This window comes from Olea europaea, chromosome 10, assembly GCF_002742605.1.
Source record: "Olea europaea var. sylvestris chromosome 10, O_europaea_v1, whole genome shotgun sequence".
In the NCBI taxonomy this organism is placed as follows: domain Eukaryota; kingdom Viridiplantae; phylum Streptophyta; class Magnoliopsida; order Lamiales; family Oleaceae; genus Olea; species Olea europaea.
Genome location: NC_036246.1, coordinates 39,741,005 through 39,762,441, shown reverse-complemented (window position 1 = coordinate 39,762,441; position 21,437 = coordinate 39,741,005). Strand labels below are relative to the sequence as shown.

Below are 21,437 nucleotides of genomic sequence, written 5' to 3'. Positions count from 1 at the left end.
CATTTGAAACATCAGTGCTCTAGTTTTCTCAAGCAAATCCCAATTTTTTCTTTCTGCGATGCCATTTTGTTAGGGTGTTCCAACACAAATATGCAACAGTGAGAACATCTTGAGACCAGAACTTTTTGGGAACGTTCATTTGAAACATTAGTGCTCTAGTTTTCTCAAGCAAATCCCGATTTTTTCTTTCTGCGATGCCATTTTGTTAGGGTGTTCCAACACAACTTGTTTGGTGTATAATGCCATGCAAGCTCAAATATTGTGACATGTTATTAGACATATACTCAGTGCCATTATCAGACCTTAAGATTTGAATGGTGGTTGAAAATAGTGTGGTGACTAGTTGGTGAAAATCCTTGAACGCATTCAACAATTCACTCTTAAATTTTAAAAGATATAACCAAGTAATCCTTGAGTAATCATCAACAAAGGTTACAAAATATTTGTATCCATCAAAAGATTCAAAAACAGGATCCCAAATGTCAGAGTGTACAATTTCAAACAGCTTGCTAGACTTAGACATAGAAGTGCCAAAAGGCAACCTATCAAATTTCGACAAGTGACAAATGTCACAAGTCGTGGATGTTTTACAAAAAAATGGAAACAACTTAGACAACACTAGATTGGAAGGATGAGCTAAACGTTGATGCCAAAGACTTTGATCTTGTGCAGGACTGGAACTAACTTGTAAACCTTTGGAAATTTGGGGATCCTTTGATAAATAGTACAATCCATTTAGGTAAAAGTCGTCACCAATCTTCTTCCCGGTGACAATGTCTTGGAAAATGACATTATGAGGTGAAAAAATGGCAAGACAATTCAAAGAGTTTGTGATTTTTCCAACAGATAAGAGATGATAGGGAAAGGAAGGAACAAAAAGAGCAACCGAATCTACATTTTTTGAAATCAACTTGATTTTCCCTTTCCCTAAAACTGAGCCACCTTTACCATTAGCAACTGAGACTTGAGAGATTATTTGGACAATTTTTCGAATTCATGTAAATGTGACATTTGACTAGACATGTGATCTGTGGCACCTGAGGCTATTATCCAATAATCATGCACAAAACTAACTTGAAGAGCAGTAGAGAAAGCCTCTAAAATACCTGGAATGTTATGGGATGATATACCATCAGTCTCAACAAGAAATCCTGTGAATTTACTAAGAAGGTAGTAGAGTTCTCAGGTCCAGAAGTGGTCATTTGTTTACCATCACCATTCCAATTTCTTGTTTTGTTTTTGAAGATAATCAACAAATTCATTGATCAGGGCAGCTGGATTGGATGTGAAATTCACCTGACCCTCAGTTGATTTTTAAAAGCATTAGAAGCAGTAGCATGATTTGCTTTATGAGTAATTTGTGAATTTTTCCAATGGCCCTTGCTTTCCTTTGAGAATTTTGGTTTCAGTTCTGGATGCAAAACCCAACATTTTTCCCTTGAATGATCAATAGCATCACAATATGTGCACTTCAAGTCTGGTCTCTTACCCTTGTAGTTTTTTCCATCAGGAACTTTGTAAGTGGACACACATGCCTTAGTTTCGGGTATATTATACTTTATTTCCAGGTTCATCACCTTTCGACGAGTTTCTTCCTGCTGAATAGTGGCACAAATGCTTGAGAAAGAGGGAAGATCGGTGTTCGTCAAGATATGGCTGCGCAGGTCTTCATATTCTGAGCTAAGACTAGCTAGAAGTTGGAAGATTTTGTCTTCCTCAACTCTCTTTAACAGAATGGCAGAATCAGTAGTATGAGGACGATACACATCTAACTCATTCTACATACTCCTCAATTCACCCAGATGTTGAACAAATGACTTGCCTTCTTGTCGGAGCCCTGAAACATCCCTCTTGAGTTGGAAAACATGAGCTGCATTGTTCTGGTTGCCATACATTTCCTTGATGTTTTTCCATAGATCAAAAGAAGAAGAAGAGAAGCTGAAAATTTCAGCAATTTTCTTATCCATGGAATTAAGGAGCTAGGACATGACCAGCTGATCTTGGCACAACCATGCTTCACAGGTAGAGGAGGACTCATCTGGGGGCCTTTTTGCTTCCATTGACATAGCCAAGCTTTGATCTCCCACCAAGAGCTAGAGAAATAGCTCTTGACCATTAGAGATAGTTAAACTCATTCGACAAAATAGAATTGAGTCTTTGATTTGGGTTAACCTCAGGGGTATTAGAGCTTTTAGCCTCAAGACTATTAAGGTCTTCTTTATCCATCAAGAAGACAGAAGAAAAGAGAATGAAAAAATAAACAGAGACAGACCTGGTTAAGGATTCTGCTCTGATAACATGAAGAAATTTATGTTGTATATTTATAATTTGTGTGAGCAATGAAGACAATATATAGAAGAAAAATCCTATGGAGATTGAGTACAAATCACTCAATCTCCTCTTAAACAAATAAATCTAGCTGCAGCCAACTGGAAATGGAGAGACAGCTTGCAGGGCATGGAAAGGATATCAACTCTCCTGAATTTAAGGTAGGCAGCAGACTTTCTCCTGGGCATTGACTTCCAATATATATTTTAAGGTCCCTTTGTGGGTGGGGAGTTGGGGAGGATAAACCTTACGTGGGTTTATAAAACATGAATTGTGAGACTGAATCCAGCGTGAAAATAATTACTCAAGCATGTCTAGAATTTGCCTTTGCAACCGTGTTAAAGATAGTTGAACTAGGATGTCAAGCCATATCTCTGATGGAGAGAATTGCTTGTGGTAAGTTTGAAGTAATAAGGAGTGGTCTGGAGGAAATGTGTTGATGGCTTGATGCTCAAGGTCGTGTATTTTACTTAATTCCCTTAAAGGGGCATGGGTGTCTTCAAGACAAGTTAATAGCTGTTAAGGCTCTTTTCAGAAGGAAATATGATCTACATTGAATGTGCAAAGAGTGTTGAGCTGTTCTATGCATTGTTTAACAAAAAATTTTGAGGCTTACGCCTCGAGTCATTCTTCGCATGAGGCTTTCGTTAGATGCCTCAAACCCTCAAGTCTTAAATGCAATTCATGAAGCTTGCATCTCAAGGCTAATCCTTACTGTGACTAAGGTGTTCGAACATTGTTTTGCCTTTTCTGTACATTTTAGTATTGGCATTAACTTTTTAGTCCCTTTTTTTAAAACCAATAATAATTGCAAGTCTATTTTATGTCTTTACAAGGAAGGGAAAGGGAAAGGAGAAAGAAATAAACTGACAATAGGGAATCCAATATGCCTGATATAGGTTGGTAGAGGAAGCCACCTTCGGCAACAAGCAGATGGAACGCTACACTTCGATGCAAGGTCATCAACCCTTAAGGGGTGCTCTACCACTATCCCCAAATGGTGGTCTACCACTATGCATGGCCATCGACTCCCCAGAGGCGCTCTACCACTACCTTAGGGCGTGCTCTACTACTACGCGAGGCCGTCGACCCCCCCAGGGACGCTCTACCACTACCCCCAAGGAGCGCTCTACCACTACGCTAGGCCGTCGACTCTCCCAAGGTCGCTTTACCTCTACGCGAAGTCTTCAACTGGCATGGAATTGCCTATACGATTATCCGAACACTTAGCCATAAAACCTCTAGTGAATTGACTAGGTTCCATGGCGGTTAATATGGGTGCAACCTCCAAGCGAGAAGTTAGAGACCTCCTACTTAGAACGTGGGGGTAGCGGGAATGCCAACATGGGACACGGGGCACCACGACCGCCCAACGGTTATCCAGCTCCCAATATCTATAAATATCCCCGGATGTGATACAGGTAAGGGGATCTCTCTCTTTTTAGCCATCTGAATTCCAGTCACATTTTTTTCCAAGTTTATAAACTAATTCTCACGCCGGAGGTAAAATGGGAGAGGAAGCCCCGCCTTCATTTTCAGGTCACACACACTTGACAGAGTAGTCAGAATGCCGAACGCCACAGGCGGATAGAAGGTGTTGTTCCGCCACCACTTCATTGGCGCCGTTTGTGGGAAACTCTTCCATTGAACACAAAGGTCATGTCGAGAAGATGAACAAGAAGTGACACACGCCTAAGAGCAGCAACGATAGAGACAGAATCAAAATCGATTGCCAGAGGCCTCTATCCGCCGTTGTAGTATGTGACGCAAAGCCAGTTCAGCACCCTAGAGACTCAGTTGCGGCCATGATGACCCTCTTACAGAATCAAACGCAGAGAGCTACCCTCCCACCATATTTGGCAAAGGCCCCGCCTCTACCCCAGGAGGCACACATAGAAATACCGCCTTCCATCCAACCGGTGACCGCAGGCTCGGGGGCTCCAGGGATGATGGTCTTGCAGTCCGTCCCACCCCTAGTGGATTTGGAGCAGAGAATGGAGGAGATCATGATGAAGAAAATTGATGATGCGATATCTAAAAGAAAAGGCAAGCGTAGGCAGATGGTCCTAGAAGAGACTTCAAGCAGCCTATGATAGAGACTTACGACAGGGTCACAGATCTGCTTGACCATCCGCGGACCTTCGTTGATTTGATGAGAATCTATGCAGCACCTGATGCGGTAATGTACCGATCTTTTCCCTCGACTCTCAGGAGGGAAGCCAGAGACTGGGTGGCAACACTTGCCCCTCGGTCTATCTGAACATTTGATGAACTTTCCAGGAGCTTTGTAGCCCATTTCCTGAGTAGCAAGAGAAAGAGGAGGACAACCATTGGACTGATGCAGGTGGTTCAGGAGAAAGATGAGTTTCTACAGGAATATTTGGCCAGATTTAGCCGTGCGACCCTTGGAATAGAGGACCTTCAGATGTTGGCAGTGGTGACTGCGTTGATGAATGGAACTCGAAATCGGGCTTTTAAGATGTCACTTTCTAAGAACCCTCTAGAATCAATGCATGACCTATTGAAAAAGGGAGATAAGTATGTTGATGTCGAGGAGGCGGAGAAGGTCACAAAGAACCTCAGAGAGGGATGGGAAGTAGAAAGTCACAAGTACAAGGCGGGGGATGAGCTAGGACCTGCCAACAAAAAAAGGCCAAGGAGTGAGCAGATGGTTAAATGGGCCGCCCAAGATCGGCTAGCCAGGCACAAACGATAGGAATCCAGGGCGTTCACCCCTTTGAACACCCCACGTGCCAAACTATTGATGGAAATACGAGACACGAAAGAGCTAGAATGGCCGAGACCCATGGTAATGCCAGCGGGCAAAAGAAACCAAGGCAGATATTATCATTTCCAAAAAGATTAGGGGCATGATACTGAAGAGTGTCTTCAACTGAAGGAGGAGATCGAGCGCCTTCTAAGGTGGGGTCTCCTGGGCAAATATGTGAAGGACAACCGGGGGAAGCAAAAGATGGAGGACTGTCCCCCACCTAGGGCTGGAGTGACAAACATGATTATAGGAGGGTTAGCAGGAGGTGGAGATTCAAATTCGACAAGGAAAAGCTACGCACGCTCTCTCGGGATCTGCTCCATCCAAAAGAATGCAAGGTTCAGCCAGAGCATCACTTTTGGCGAGGAAGACTTGGTAGACGTGGCACACCCCCACGATGATGCCCTAGTAATAGTGGCGACATAGCTGATTTTGACGTCAAAAGAGTATTGGTCGATGGGGAAAGTGCCGCAAATGTACTCATCTCGGACGCTTTTTTAGGCCTGAAGGTCCCACCTGACAAGTTAAAAATTGTGAACACCCCCTTGCAAGATTTTGGAGGAACCACGGTGATTCCAGAAGGTACTGTGGAGCTCCCGGTCACGCTAGGCACATACCCAATCACTGTGGTACTTGTGGCAAGCTTTTTGGTCGTTAAGACCCCTATGGCCTATAATGCAATCTGCGGTCGGCCGTTACTCAACACAGCTAGAGCTATCCCCTCGACCTATTACTAGGTCCTGAAATTCCCAACCAGCAGGGGAGTCGGGTGTGTGTGGGAGGATCAGCAAGCATCTAGGAAATGTTATGTCGACATTATATCAGTCAGAAGAGCCCCATCAGTCATGATGTTATAAGTCGAACCTCCGAGAGGGCGGATTGAGCCACTTAACATGATCGAAAAGATTTCCATAATGAAGGGTGGCGAGGTCAGCATCGGGGCCGAGTTGGACTCTGAAGAAAAAGGGAAGCTGGTAAGGTGCCTGACAGATAATCTAAACGTCTTTGCATGGAGCCCAAGTGATATCACAGGGGTCAGCCCAGCACTCGCTCAACATCACCTCGGAGTTCTACCCAGAGCCAAACCAGTAAAGCAGAAGAAAAGGAACCTCACCCCCGAAAGGCAAGAAATAGCAAGGGTGGAAATGGAAAAGCTACTGCAAGCATGTTTCATCCAAGAGGTACGGTACCCCGAATGGTTAGCCAACATTGTGCTAGTAAAAAAGTCAAATGGGAAGTGGTGCATATACGTAGATTACACTGGATTTAATAAGGCATGCCATAAGGACTCATACCCGCTCTCACGGATAGAACACCTTGTCGACGCCACGTCGGGTCATGAGAGGCTCAACTTCCTAGACGCTTTCTCGGGGTATCATCAAATCTCTATGGCTAAGTGCGACCAAGAGAAGATGTCATTCATCACAAATTCTAGAACTACTATTACACTGCCATGCAGGGGCAACTTACCAGAGGATAGTGAATAGGGTCTTCCAGGAGTTGATTGAAAATGTCATAGAAGCCTACGTCGATGACATGGTGGTAAAAAGTATGAAGGCCGTCGACCACGTGACCTGTCCGCAGAGAGTGTTCAATATAGCCCAACAGAATAATCTGAAATTCAACCTCGAAAAATGTGTTTTTGGTACAGCCGATGGAAAGTTCTTAGGGTTTATGATCACCCAGCGAGGTATTGAGGCGAATCCCGATAAGATACAGGCAATACTTGAAATAAGAAGCCCCACTAGTAGGAAGGAGGTCCAGCGGCTGACAAGGCGTGTGGCAGCCCTTAACCTTTTTATGAGCCGGACAGCGGATAAGTGCTACCATTTCTTTAAAGCCACTGGGGACTCTACAAATTTTGAGTGGACTCAAGAGTGCGAGGAGTCGTTGAAATCCTTGAAGAGGTCACTACAGCAGCCTCCCATATTGACCAGCCCATGCCCTGGGGACATACTATGTCTCTACTTCGTAGTGTCGCCACGGGCAGTCAGTGCAGTTCTCGTAAAGAAATTCCCTAAGGCATAGAAACCAGTCTACTATGTCAGTCAGGTCCTCAAAGGCGCAGAGCGAGGTACAGTCTGGCCGAACAACTGGTGCTCGCATTAATCGTTGCGGTCAGAAAATTGAGGCCTTACTTTCAGTCCCATATGGTACAAGTGATGATCGACCAACCCATCAAGCAGATCCTACATTGACCAGAGATGTCCGAAAGGCTGCTGAAATGGGCATTCGAAATGAGAGAATTTGACATTGAATACAAGGCAAGGACCGCCATCAAAGCGCAGGCTCTGGCAGAATTCATTGCTGAGCTTACCACCCCAGCAGAACCCCCAGAAGGGCAAAAGATAGATTGGAAGGTTTTTGTGGACGGTTCTTCAAATACGGAAAGATCAGGGGTAGGAATCATAATGATTAGGCCAGACTCCAAGGAATTGGAATACTCATTGCGTTTCGAGTTCTCCGCCACTAACAACGATGCTAAGTATGAAGCAATAATCACAGGCCTAGTTCTAGCAGCTAGGCTGGGGGTATCTTAAATAGAGGTTTGCAGTGACTCGCAGTTGATAGTTGGACAGGTGTCGGGGGAATATGAGGCTAAGGATGGGAAGATGGCAGCCTACCTGATGAAAGTAAGGGATCTGCAAAGGGGGTTCGCGAGCTTTAGGATGACAAAGGTCCCACGAAAGGAAAATGAGCAGGCAGACGCGCTAGCGAAACTCGCACGGTAAACCCAAGAAATCTGCTGCAAACAGCGAACGTGCAAGTCTTACAACAACCCAGCATCCAACGCTGGGTCGAGGTGAAAAATATTGAGTACGAGGAAAACTGGATGGATCTGTTAATCAAATATCTCACAGAAAATAAAACACTGGAAGATCCCTTTGAAGCATGGAGGTTGAGAGCTTGGGGTAGCCTCATTCACCATCATTGATGGGAAACTTTACAAGCGGGGTTTCACCATGCCATATCTGAAGTACATACGACCCTCGGAAGCTAAAGAGATACTGTTTGAGGTACATGCTGGGACTTGTGGTAACCACCAAGGGACAACATCCCTTGCTTTCAAAATTCCACGGCAAGGTTACTATTGGATTAGTAAGAAAGTGTGACACATGTCAACGACACGAAAATTTAATCCACGTCCCAACTGAGCAACAGGCAACCATTTTTGGGGTGTGCCCATTTTTTCAGTGGGGGATGGACATTTTAGGGCCTCTACCTTTAGCCAAGGGACAAAGGAAGTTTTTGTTGGTCGCCATCGACTACTTCACCAAGTGGGTAGAGGCAAAACCACTTGCGACCATCACGAATTGCAAAAGTACAGGGTTTTGTATGGAAAAATATAATATGTCGATTCGGGATACTTAGGGTAATGGTGACAGATAACGTCAGACAATTTGACAATCATAGCTTCAAGACTTTTTGTGCAAGTTATCACATCGACCATAGACTGACTTCGGTCGCTCACCCACAATCGAACGGGTAAGCTAAAGTAACCAACCGAGTCATTCTCGAGGATCTGAAGACCAGATTGGAAAAGGAGAAGGGGCTTTGGGTAGACGAGCTACCCAATGTGTTGTGGGCATACCACACGACTCCACGAGAGCTGACCGGGGAGACACCATTCAGACTAACCTTCGGGATGGAAGATGTAGTCCCATTTGAAATTTTGAGTGAGATAGGTAGGATGAAAGTCAGACAGCCTGATGATACCTCGACCAGAGGAGAACTCGACTTACTAGAAGAAGTAAGGGAGAAGGCGGCAATAAAGATGATGGCCTATAAATGGAGAGTCGCCGAATACTTCAATCGGAGAGTGAAACTAAGAATCTTTCAACCATAGGACCTCGTGTTAAAAGAAGTGACAACAGCAGGACACCCCCACCAAAACTTGAACCAAACTGGGAAGGCCCGTATGAAGTGATCCGCAGCCTAGGAAAGAGGGCTTATAGCTTGAAAGACATGAAGGGACGACCACTGGGTAGACCGTGGAATGTAGAGTACCTCAAAAAATACTACCACTAGATTTTAGAATAGACGCATGGGCTACGTTTTTGTAAATACAGTAGATAGATTGCCTTGTTAATTCTCTCTATGTAATACCTCACGAAGGCACCCTTAGTTGCATTTGTTTATTCAATGAAAAATCTTGGTAGTAGCAAGTGATGAGGGCGCTAAGGAAGGGCCAACCTAGTTGGGATGTCCCAGTGTGCCTACTGAGCTCACGAATCCAAGTATTTTTATGTATTGATATGCAGTCTTAGACCCTCCCATCCCACGAAGACATACAGTCGACATAACCTACGCAGTTAGGCGGAAAGCCTTAACAAGCCAAAAATCGACTAAAGCCCTTAACCGCTAGAATCCTCTCCCGACGGTCGACATAGCCTACGCGGCTAGGCGGAGAGCTTAACAAGCCAAAAATTGGCTAAGGCCCTTAACCTCTAGACCCTTCTCCTGACGGTCAACATAACCTACGCGGTTAGGCGGAGAGCCTTAACAAGCCAAAAATCGGCTAAGGCCCTTAACCGCAAGACCCCTCTCTCGATGGTCGACATAGCCTACGTGGCTAGACGGAGAGCCTTAACAAGCCAAAAATCGGCTAAGGCCGTTAATCGCTAGACCTCTCTCCTGATGGTCGACATAGCCTACGCGGCTAGGCGGAGAGCTTTAGCAAGCCAAAAATCGACTAAGGCCCTTAACCGTTAGACCCCTCTCCCGACGATCGACATAGCCTACGCGGCTAGGTGGAGAGCCTTAACAAGCCAAAAATTGTCTAAGGCTCTTAACTGCTAGACCCTTTTCCCAACGGTCGACATAGCTTGCGTGGCTAGGCATGGGGTAACACAAGGCTAAAATTGGCTAGGGCCATTGACCATTGAACTCTAGCCTGATAAAAAGTCACTCTCCCACACCATCAAATAGTGAAAGGAAAAAGAAGAGGGACGACATGAGAGACGGCAAGTTGAAATAACAATGCACTAAGCACTAATAATAGCGAACGGAAAATGTATTTATACATATGAGAAATTCTTGCCCACACCCCGGACAAGTAGGAGATAATGAGACTAAACAAAAGTAAACACAAAAAAGGAAAAGCTAGCAAAGGGAACAACAACTAAGAAATGCTTCAGCTCGAAGGGGAGACATCTCCACTACCACCTCGTGATGAACGTCCAAGCGAGCTGGATGACTGTGCTCCACTCTCCTTCCCCTTGCGCTGCGCAAGAAATCTATCTAGACCAGATGGGTCTATAGAAGGATTCTCGACCATAATCCACTCCTTGAAGAGTTCGATAGACGCTGCCATCGCCTTCCTCCCATATGAATTCAAAGCCTTAGCATAATCAAACGATGTCTTATACTCCTTCACAGATACCTCGAGATCTCTGGCATACTCAGCTGAAGCCTTATACCTCTCAATCGCCTCTTCCAGAGCGCGAGCCAAAACAAAACGCAAGTTGTCATTCTCCGTCTCCTGTTCACGAGCTCGAGCATCCAACGTCTCTAGAGACTTCTTCAAGGAGGATATCTTTTTCTTGTAATGATGAGCCTCCTTTTTCTTTTCTTCAGTAAGAGTCTTCAACTTCGAGGCCAGGCGACGATTCGATTCAGCGAGTCAGTCCGGAGGGCTACCACCTAAGAAATGAGGGGGTAAAATAAAAGTCAAGCGTTAAAACCAAGCCTAAAAGGCAAGACCCAACATAAAAGAAAATGCGAAATTGAAAACATACCCTCTGGAGATAAATAGCAGCAGCCCTTTCAATATCGTCTGCACTACGCCCTGCAATTGCTCTAGCTCGAGCGGGCGTCACCAAAGACTTGAGCACCCCCATCTCATGATAGCCCCGGGTGGGAGGAAACCCAAAGTTGGGAAATGAATCCTCGCGCTCACACCGTGCACGGCTGGAAGCACCCGGCCTAGGAGCTGGAGCCACCTCACGAGGCTTGACTGAAGGCTGGGAGGTCTCGTTGATCGCTCGAGACCTCCCCCTTGGTCGGCCGCCTTACTTCTCTTTGAAGGGATAGGTGATGGATCCGTCCCATCCCCCTACCCCTGGTCAGGCATGGAATCCATAATCCCTTCAAGATCAAACTCTGCCTCTACACATGTAAGTTAAAATCCGTTAAAATTGCAAGGTACAAGAGCATGAGGATAAAAAAAAGGCGGAGGTGAACACAAAAGCTTACCATCAACGGGAGCAGGGCCCTCATCACCTCCTGGTAGGGTCTTCAATACCTCATCAAGATCAAAGTCCATATCGGTATGCACAAACCCAAACTCATTAGTCCTGAAAAACTAAAAGCAAAAAATAATAAATGAGCGTGTGTGCATGCGATAAAAAAAAAATCGACGGAAACAACCTACTAGTAGGACGACTCATCCCCACTATCAACATGTTCTTCATGGTTAAGACTGATCCTAAGTCAGGTGCGAGAGGCGGTGCATCAACCAACTCTTGGATTTGAGCTTTTAGAAAGAGGGTAACTTCTACTTGGCTATTAAAGAGAGGAATTTGGGGGTGTCACCAATTGGTGTTGAAAGAGAACCGACCTGCTGAAGGCTGAGTGAAGAAGAACTGGGATTTCCATCCGCTATTCGAATTTCTAAATTTAGGAAATTGCAACTCTGGTGGTAAAATAGATGAATGCATTACACTGAACCAGCTCATGCATTTCGAAGACGCACCTAAAAAGGTCTATGGAAAGTGATATTTTCCTTCTGAGACAAACAAATAGGAAATATAGTGCCTTTCTCCACGCGTTGGGATTTATTTGACTAGAAGTAAGGTGGAACTCATTAAAAATTGACACAAAAAAGGGATGAATGGAGAACCGAAAACCCCCATCCATAGCATCCTTGTACACGGCTACCTCGCGGGGGTCGGACCAGGGAGTCTTTCTTTAGGACTGGGGGCTCTATAGATGTAATCATCAACCCAGTCATACTTACGTAGACATTTTTCCAACTTAAGGAGGGGGGGGAACTGTATAGACTATAACTTTTTGGGATTACTAAAGGGACAACCTCACCAGCCGGGTCTCGCCCAATTTCTAAATTTTGGTTTGGAAACTTGGTAGAACTATTGGGCCTCTTAGGGGAATTTGGGACAAACGCCTGAGAACCGATGAATGAGTTTCACTATTAATGTCATAATGAGATCTACCGGACGAAGGGGGCGAATCATTAGCGAGTTGGGTCGAGGGGCCGGATGGGCCACGAAGATCAAGAGAAGCTGGGGGATGGCCAGCCCGAAGGCTGGCAGACGCTCAACCAGCCACGGGGCTGGTCGATGGACTAGCCCCGCTACTCACTGGTCGGCCACCCCGTGGGCCGGTCGGACCCCCTCCGGTACCCTCAGATGAAGGTCCGATCGAGTCACTACACCCCCATCACTATTCTCATTGGAAGGAGAAGAAAGAATAGTCCTATACATGGCAACAAAAAAAGATGAAGAGAGCAAAAACTCAAAGCAAGACTTTGGATTAAAAAGGAGAAAAAATTACTTTAGAATGGAGAAAGCCTAGGATGTTAATTGATGGGGTGCCATGTGTACAGTAAAATTGCTACTTGATTTCGATTGCATTGCTCGACTTGTTAATACGAACTACTCAATTAAAAACAAAATCAAACCAACCCAGATAAAGAAAATTGCTACCCCTTGTCGAAAACATTGACAAGGGGTAGGGGCTTATGATATAGGTTGGTAGAGGAAGCCACCCTCGGCGATAAGCAAGAGGGATCGCTGCACTTCGATGCAAGACCATCGACCCTTAAGGAGTGCTCTACCACTATCCCCAAATGGTGTTCTGCCACCATGTACGGCCATCGACCCCCCAGGGACGCTCTACCACTACCCCCAGGGGGCGCTCTACCACTACGCGAGGCCGTCAACCCTCCCAAGGTCGCTCTACCTCCACGCAAAGTCTTCAACTGGTATGGAATTGCCTATACGATTATCCAAACACTTAGCCATAAAACCTCTAGTGAATTCATTAAGTTCCATGGTGGTTAATACGGGCGCAACCTCTAAGCGGGAAGTTAGAGAGCTCCCACTCAGAACGTGGGGTTAGCAGGAATGTCAACGTGGGACACGTGGCACCACGACCGCCCAGCGGTTATCTAGCTCCCAATAGCTATAAATACTTCCGGATGTGATACAGGATCTCTCTCTTTTCTTAGCCATCTGAATTCCAGTCACATTTTTTTCCCAAGTCTATAAACTAATTCTCACGCCGAAGGTAAAACGGGGGAGGAAGCCCTGCCTTCGTTTTTCAGGTCACACACACTTGACGGAGAAGCCGGAACGCCGAACGCCACCAGACGGATAGAAGGGTGTTGTTTCGCCACCACTTCAATGTCAATGGTTCTCTTAAAGTTTTTTTAACAGTGATGAAATAGGAGACTTCTTGGTTGTTTCTACTTATAGTGGTAGATTACAAATTTGTTGCGTGATTACTAATTGAGAACTTATAATGTGTTACCTTATTTATCTATTTTTATGTTTGTTTGCAAGTTAGACTTTTAATTTTTGCTAATTTTCTTTATTATTGGTTATTTAAGATGGTTTCTCGTTTATTATGAGAATATTTTTTGTATTTTATTTTCGTTTGAATTATTTATTGATTTGCACCTCAAAACGCCTCGTGAAGGTGTGACTAAGTAATGCTCGGATAAAATGTTGTTTTCTAGTGTCCTTTGAAATTTGTATTGTGTGTAGATATGTTTCTGTTTTCCCTTCCACTATGGGAGATGGTAAATTTTGCCCTTCCTTTTACATTGGAATTAGAGAAACTGTCGGAGATATCAAAGAAAACAAGATCAATTTTGTCCATGGGACTTTCCGAGGCTTCTAATGGTAAGTAATTGTAGCATCGAAGTAAATGCCATTCTCTGCTATGACTTGCATATTTCTGACTCTTATCAGATATTGACCATAGATGACTATATTTTCCTGCAAAGAAGGTATGCCTAGTTGTGTTCGAAGAAGTATGATAGATGTCTTTGATAAGTTAATGTTGAATGGAGACATTCTGATGTACAGTGACACACTTTGGTGGGTAGGGGAGCCAGCCTGGGTGGATGGAAGATGAAATATAGCTAGACTTATTTCTCTAGCATCTAATGGAATTGGGTGTTTGGCTTAGGACTGAAGTGGACAATTCATGTGATGGCTTCAAATGTTCCTGATGTTAACTCAACAGGTCTTGGGGTGGGTACATGATAACATTTTTGGCCTCTTTTTCTCCTACATCTTGTTATGTTTTGAAATCAGAAAGGATAAAATCTGCTTGGCAGTTGGCATTATATTTCCTTTTTACCTTTTTATCAAAGTCAAACTTTTATCTTATTTCAGAAGTGAGTTTCTTCCCTCTTCTTTGATTTTTTTTTGCAATACTGAGGACATAGAGTAGATACATGTATCAGAACTATATGCTATCAGGTAATGTGTCTAAGGCAACATTTACAATACATTTTAGATGTGGACAAAATGCTCATTTTCTTTTTCCTTTTAAAATAAGATAAAACAAAAATTATCATAAGATAGACCACTAATGGTAAGTAATTTTGTTACGTATTATATTGCATTCAAGCTTACTATGGTTGCTCCTTTCTTTTTGCCAGTTTGCATGCAGTTATAGTGAAAATAATATTTATGATCCATAACATTTCTTTCGGTGTGCCTATGTAGAAACCTAATACCAAAGTTCATAAAAGAGAAGAAATCTGTTTCGCGTGGGTAGTCGCTAACAATTAAAAAGGGATCAGATGATTGTGTAGGGGACAAATCTCTTGAGACAAAGTCCCAAAAAGGGGTGTTTTATTGGCAATGACTTTACAATTGGAATTTAAACAGAATGCCTTCAAGGGGTGCAAGCACACGAGTACTGAAAGAAATGTTTAAATCTAAACTAAGAAATTGAAATTACGTATTCTCTGTTTGAGAGTATTTGATTTAGGGTCCTTTGCTCTATGTCTTTTCTCTCTTTTATATTACTTTGATGCTCTCTTTGTGATGAACCGCTTAGAAACTGCTCAATTACTTTATAACTGCCCACTTTCTTCATGGTGGCCAACTTATCATGGACTATCGTCTCTAAATGCTGGCCACTACTCTTTATCATTCAACCGTCTTCAACTGAACTTCTTGAATCGCGGAACGTGATAAGATTACCCAATAACTGTTTCGATAACTGTACTTTTGGATAACCATAATACCTTATGTTTGCTAAGATCCTGGGCAATTTGAAGGTTTGGGCGAGAACGGGGTTATAACTCTAGACGACTGCAAGGCACTTCATTCGCTCAGATCTTGGGCGTCCAGTTCATTCGCTCAGATCTTGGGCGATGGTGTTACCGCGTTCGTGGGCTTCCACTGCATTCATTAATAACCCTATTTGGGCCTTCATCTTGAATTGCCCAGTTGGGCTTCATTCTTTGGGCTATTCGAATTAGGCTGCACTTTTAGCATGTCAACAAGTACCCCCCAATATGGTAGAATTAATACCAATTATTAATTTTTGCCATACTCACTTTGTGTTTCCCAGCAACATTTGAAATTCCCAAGAATTTCAATCATTATTTTCTTCCATAGCCTGAAAAGGTGCGACGTTGCAAACACTTATAACCCCCAAATATACGTCATTTTATCGCACTACTAAATCACGCCTCATTGTTCTGCGCTTCTCTCTCGCAATATTACTGTTCATCTTCTTGCTTCTTTGCTATGTTTCTCAAGCAAACCTCAACAAAACTTTATTTCGTTCCCAATGGCTGCTTTACAATCCCAATCTAGCGACTCTTTCAGTTTTCAAGACTTGCAGAGGATCCTCACTCGGTCATATATAAGTCCGAACTTCCTCGCACCAGCCAATGTCGAACTCAATGAGTTCTATCTAGGTCCTTCATTCAACAACGTCGAGGCCGTCGGACAAGTGGTGGTGGGCCAGCTGTTCCCTTGTACTCAAGGCCCTCCGTTTCTTAACTCTTTGCCGCTGAGGCCGCTTTGCGAAAGAGGTATTCGCACTTGGCCTAAATCTGATGTCGTTTTCCGTAGATGACATGCTCACCTTGTAGACCATGGTCCTACCCAGACAAATTTTGATAGTGCTAGGATTTTTTATTTGTTAGAAATCTCTCTTCAACCCCCTATTTTTGATTCAGCGCTTTTCCCTATTGCATTAAATTTTTGGTCCTCTGAGTTTAATACTTTTGTTTTCCGTCTTGGTCCCATGTCCATTACTTTAAGGGATGTTAGGGCCTTGATAAATTTGCCACCTTTGGGCGATACCATTTTCCCTGGTATTTTGATTTCTGGTGTCGTCCCAAAATTTGACAGAAAAGTCACCGAGTCCTATTCAAGCCTGCAAAGCTATTATAATCACTCGAGCATTGAGTCTTCCCATGCTGAGCGTGTGGCCTTTTTTCAGATTTGGCTTTATAAATATGTTCTGTGTGTGCCAAGCATGAAGCCTTCTATGAGCCATTTACCTATAGCGCACGAATTGGCGCGTGGCAGGCCCCTGAATTTGTGTTCTTTCTTTTTGGTTGCCCTCTATAGAGGCATAGCTTCTCTCCAATTCCAATTGAAGAATGGTGCATCTCCCGCTGGCAGTGGGCCTCTTTGGTTCACTCAAATGTGGTTGAGAGCCTATGTTCCCTCACTTGGTGCTCTATCCTTTTCCCTTCCTTCCGCTAGCTGCTATGGGCTAGCTATTGGCCCACTGAGCCCTGTAAATATGTCCAGAAGGGACATTTTTTCATTCTTTTATACTTTGAATTCACTTCCTTCTTTCTTTCCTTTTCCTCCCTTTTAAACTCCAGATTATGTGCAACCCCCATCCACTCTGGACAGCGCGAGCACCTCTCTGCTCGTTTGGGTTCAGTTTTTGACCGGGAGGGAGTTGTTCCATGATATTTTGATTGTGTGCAACCCCCATCCCCTTTTTGAACAACTCTGGTCATCAGTGCAGCGCAGATTGTTTGCAACTGATGCCAATCGCGCTTTCCATTCACCGAATCGGTCAGACATTTCTTCCACTTCTCCTGTTTTGGTCACCCCCATGTCCATTAAGAGTCCCTCCTCTTCCGTTCGCGCTAAACAGTCTGTTCGTCCATCTACTTCTCTTCCTGCCAAGCCTACTGCAGCTAAGAGTGCCCCAAGCCGCAAATGGCCAGCCTCAACATCTCCCATTTTGGAAGATGATGATGATGATGATGATGACACTGCTCTCATTGTCAGGAGAAAGGTAATTAAATTAGTTTACTCACAAGCATACCTTTCTATACTTGGAACTTTTCTATGTGCTGATGGCTTATTCGGATTTCTCAGAAGAGCTCAGCCTCTCCTTTGAAGGCTTTGGTGTTGGCAGCTCCTGCTTCATCACCTTCTGCTAAGGTTGCTTCATCCAAACTAGTTGATGAAGGGACTACGCTTAAAGAGACACCTTCAGTCCCGGAACCTTCATCACAACCAATGGATGAGCCACCTTCTTCTCAGGGCGTCAACCCCCCAAACGTTGAACTAGAGGGTAATATATTTTTTGATATTTTACCTTTGCTTGTGCTATTAGTTTTTAATTTGTTGCTTTGAGTTTTGCAGATGCTCCCATGGGTTTGCCCGTTGTGGCAAGGTCTTCTCGTTCAGACTAGGGGAAATCCTCACAAGTGGTGGAGCCACAGGTGATAGATTTGGCTGGGGATATTCCACCTCCCAAAATTGCTGATGAGGTAATCTTTGCTTCACTTTTACTTCCACTTTTTTAATTGTAGTGAAAAACTTCAATGTTGGCAACTTTCTTTGCAGGATGCTGATAAGATTGTGCGTTCCATCTAGGACTTGTTCACTTCCTGGGGCAAGCCAAGACGTCCTGCTTCAACCAGTCATCCTTCTGCTTCTTCAAAGGAAGATATGAAGTTCCTCAAGCAGTCGATATTTGAGTATGTGTCCTTTATGGATATGGACATCGGTCAGGCTAGTGTTGCCAAACATAAGGATAAGCTTGAGCATTTGAGTGTGAAGTTGGAGCAAGCACTGGCACTTTCGTCGCTCAATCTTTCTACTGATTTTAAAGCGACGTTGAAAGTTGTCCATTCCGAGATTCTCTCCTTGCTGGCCAAAAATGTTGAACTGAAGGCCCAAAGTACTCAATATCTTCGCGCTGTATCTGAAAGAAAATCTTTGCTTCTGGAGTTCAACAAAGCTGAGGACGAATTGAAAGAAATCTCTTATGAAGTCATGATTGAAGACTCTTTGATAACTAGTTTGGCTGCACAGATGAAGGAGCTTCAAGCAAAGATGGGCGACTGCAAGGCGAGAATGACTGCCAAAAAATGCAATGCCTTCCAAGGAATTGAGCGAACCAAGTCTTTGGTCAAGCAGTACAAGAAGCTAGAGGTTGATGATGATTTTGTGGCTGAAATGAATGTCACTTCTTCTCAGCAGAGCGAGAATTGGGGGAGACTTAGGGAAAGGATTCGTTCAGTCTGGGGCGATTTGTAATTAAGACATCTAATGCCTTAACTTTTCTTTTTGTAATTTCATATTAATTTTCCCTTTGTAACCTCGTACTGAATTCTGAACATACCAACAACCATTATCATTAATGAACGATTAACTTGTCTTCTTATGTATTTATTGACGTTGTCTTTAATCGTCAACCTCCAAACATTTAACTGCTTTATGCTAAAATTCATGCACATTTTCTCTTGGTATTTCTGTCTCTTTCCCCAAGATTTCGGGCCATCTGATTCTAGTTACTAGGTACGAATGTGGTTGTTTATATTCTGTCTCTTCACCTTCACACCTCTATAAATGCACTTATATTCCACACTTGTCATTTTCACTTTCATTCTCTTCTTCAAAACCAATTTGCTGCCATTGTGCGGCATTTTGACAATCGATCCAAAACCTTCGTTTTCCATGGAAATTGATCATTTGATCTGCCCATTTTGCCATCTTTCTTGATGTCGCCTTTGGTATGGGAGATATAGGAAATATTCTTTGGCCAGAAAAGTTCTTCCCATCGTCTCCATGTTCTTTACAAGGAGTTCGATGATGGAAGACAATTTTTGAGGACGCCTGCAAGCCACTTTGCTTTCTGAGAATGCTTCTCAGCCTCCTTGCCCGTCATTGCAGCGATGCATTTAGGAAGGCGATGTGAGGGCGCTTCATCTTCCTTTCTGCTTGCTGAGAGTGCTTCTCAGCCTCTTTGCTTGCCTTTGCAGCAGTGCGATCAAGATGGCGATCAAGGCCAGTACACCCTCTTACTCGACGATCGACCGTGAGATTAGTTTGCTCTTAATTGTAGTTTATAGAGCATTTAGCATCTTGTATTTTGTATCTTTGTAATGAACGTTTGATAATAAAGGAATTTATTTGAACGTATTTCGCTCTGGCCCTTTTTACTCTATGATCGTTCAACGCGATTTGATTACGCTTTTATTTGTTCACTTTCCCATAAGGAAGGAACATATTTTTTTAAATATTTACCATTAATGAACCTCATGTGCTTGGTGCCGTCTAAATCTTCCAAATGATAGGCTCCATTAGGCAGCACATTATTTACTTTATAGGTCCTCAATTGGGCGACCATTTGCCATACTTTGGATCTTTGCTATCCAAAGGGAGTACTGTTTTCCAAACCAATTTACTCAGGCTGAACGACTTGACTATAACTTTTTTATTATAAAATTTAGCCATTCTTCGTTTTTGAACTTGCAATCTATCTAGGACGTCCAACTTTAATTCGTCCAACTTCAATAAGTTTTGAACTAGTAATTCGGTATACTCATCACCACTTAACTTATGTTGCAAACACATTCTGATCGATTACACGTTGATTTCCATAGGCTAAACGACCTCTTGTCCATACGTAAGTAGGAAAGGAGTAATTTTTGTAGTTGACCGAGGCGACGTCCTATAAGCCCATAAGGCTTTGTTTAGACATTCGTGCCAATTTTTGGCATTTTCATCTATCATTTTCCTTATGATAGATTTTAGAATCTTATTAGAAGATTCTGCTTGTCCATTGGATTGAGCGTAATATGGTGTGGGGTTCACTAATTTAACTCCAAACTCGCTCAAGAATTTAATCACTTGATCCCCATTTAAAGATATTCCGTGATCTACCATCAAAGTTTGTGAAATTCCAAATCTATAAATGATGTGATCACGGATAAATTCTATGACATTCTTTTGGGTGATCTCCTTTAAAGGTATCGCTTCTACCCACTTAGTGAAATAATCAGTTGCAACTATAACAAAAGTATGTTGCTTGGCCGATGGGAAATAAATCTTCCCTACCAGGTCTATCGCCCAACCCTTAAACGGCCTAGGTTTGATAATAGGTGCCATCTCTCATGTTGGCGCCCTTTGAATTGGACCATGCTTTTGGCATGCTAGACAACTCTTTGCATATTGGACGCATGATTCTCCCATCTTTGGCAAAAAATATCAATTCCTAATAATTAACCATTTCATCCTTTGGCCAGCTTGATGAGCTCCACATATCCCTTCGTGCACTTCAGCCATGATCGTCCTGACTTCTTGCAAACTTACACATTTTAACAATATACCATCAAAGCATTTTTTGAACAACTCTTCATCTATCAGTGTATAGTTTAGCAAATGCAAATTCACTTTTCTACCATCTCCTTTATTAGGTTCTTTAAGGAACCTTTTAATCTCTGCCCTCCAATCTATTGCATCTCCATCTTGTATGCAATGAATTTCAATCATTCTCGTCCTTCTTTGGATCACAAGCAATATTGTTCCATACTCACAAGTAGACTTCCAGTTTAAAACCTTTGAGCACCCTGAGGCCATCTGGGCCAATTCGTTCGCCATGTCATTATATATCCTATTAACACATTGAAACTCTATTTGGTCAAATTCTTCCAACAATTCTTGGGCGATTTCATGCTGACTTATAATGGAATCACTTTGACATTTAAAATCACCAATCAATTGGTGAATTACCAATTGAGAATCGCCTCTAACGATTACATTCTTTACCCCCATATCTATAATTAATTCTAGGCCCATGATTAAGGCTTCGTATTCGGCCTAATTGTTGGTACACATTCTGTCTAAAGTGAATGCGAACTTGTAACAAATCCCTAAAAGGTTTATCAATGCTACTCCTACTCCTACACCTTTAGAGGTTTTCGATCCATCGAAGTATAAAACCCAAGGTTTTAATTTGAATGAATTGATCTTTAACTCAATTTCTTCAGGCATATCAAAGCATGAATGATCGGCCAGAAAATTAGCCAAAGCCTGATTTTTGACTACCTTTTGGGGGTATGTATTGTACTTCGAATTCTAATAAA

The 21,437-nt window shown here is 43.2% G+C and overlaps 1 long non-coding RNA gene across 1 annotated transcript; it reads right to left on the bottom strand.

Annotated features, from left to right (window-relative positions):
* Positions 1-10,114: 10,114 nt before the first annotated feature.
* Positions 10,115-13,626, bottom strand: LOC111402216. Its single transcript, XR_002704201.1, has 3 exons — positions 11,294-13,626; positions 10,837-11,206; positions 10,115-10,741 (listed from the first exon to the last, which is right to left on the bottom strand). It is a non-coding gene; the product is annotated as an uncharacterized LOC111402216 (long non-coding RNA).
* Between the last annotated feature and the right edge of the window lie 7,811 nt (positions 13,627-21,437).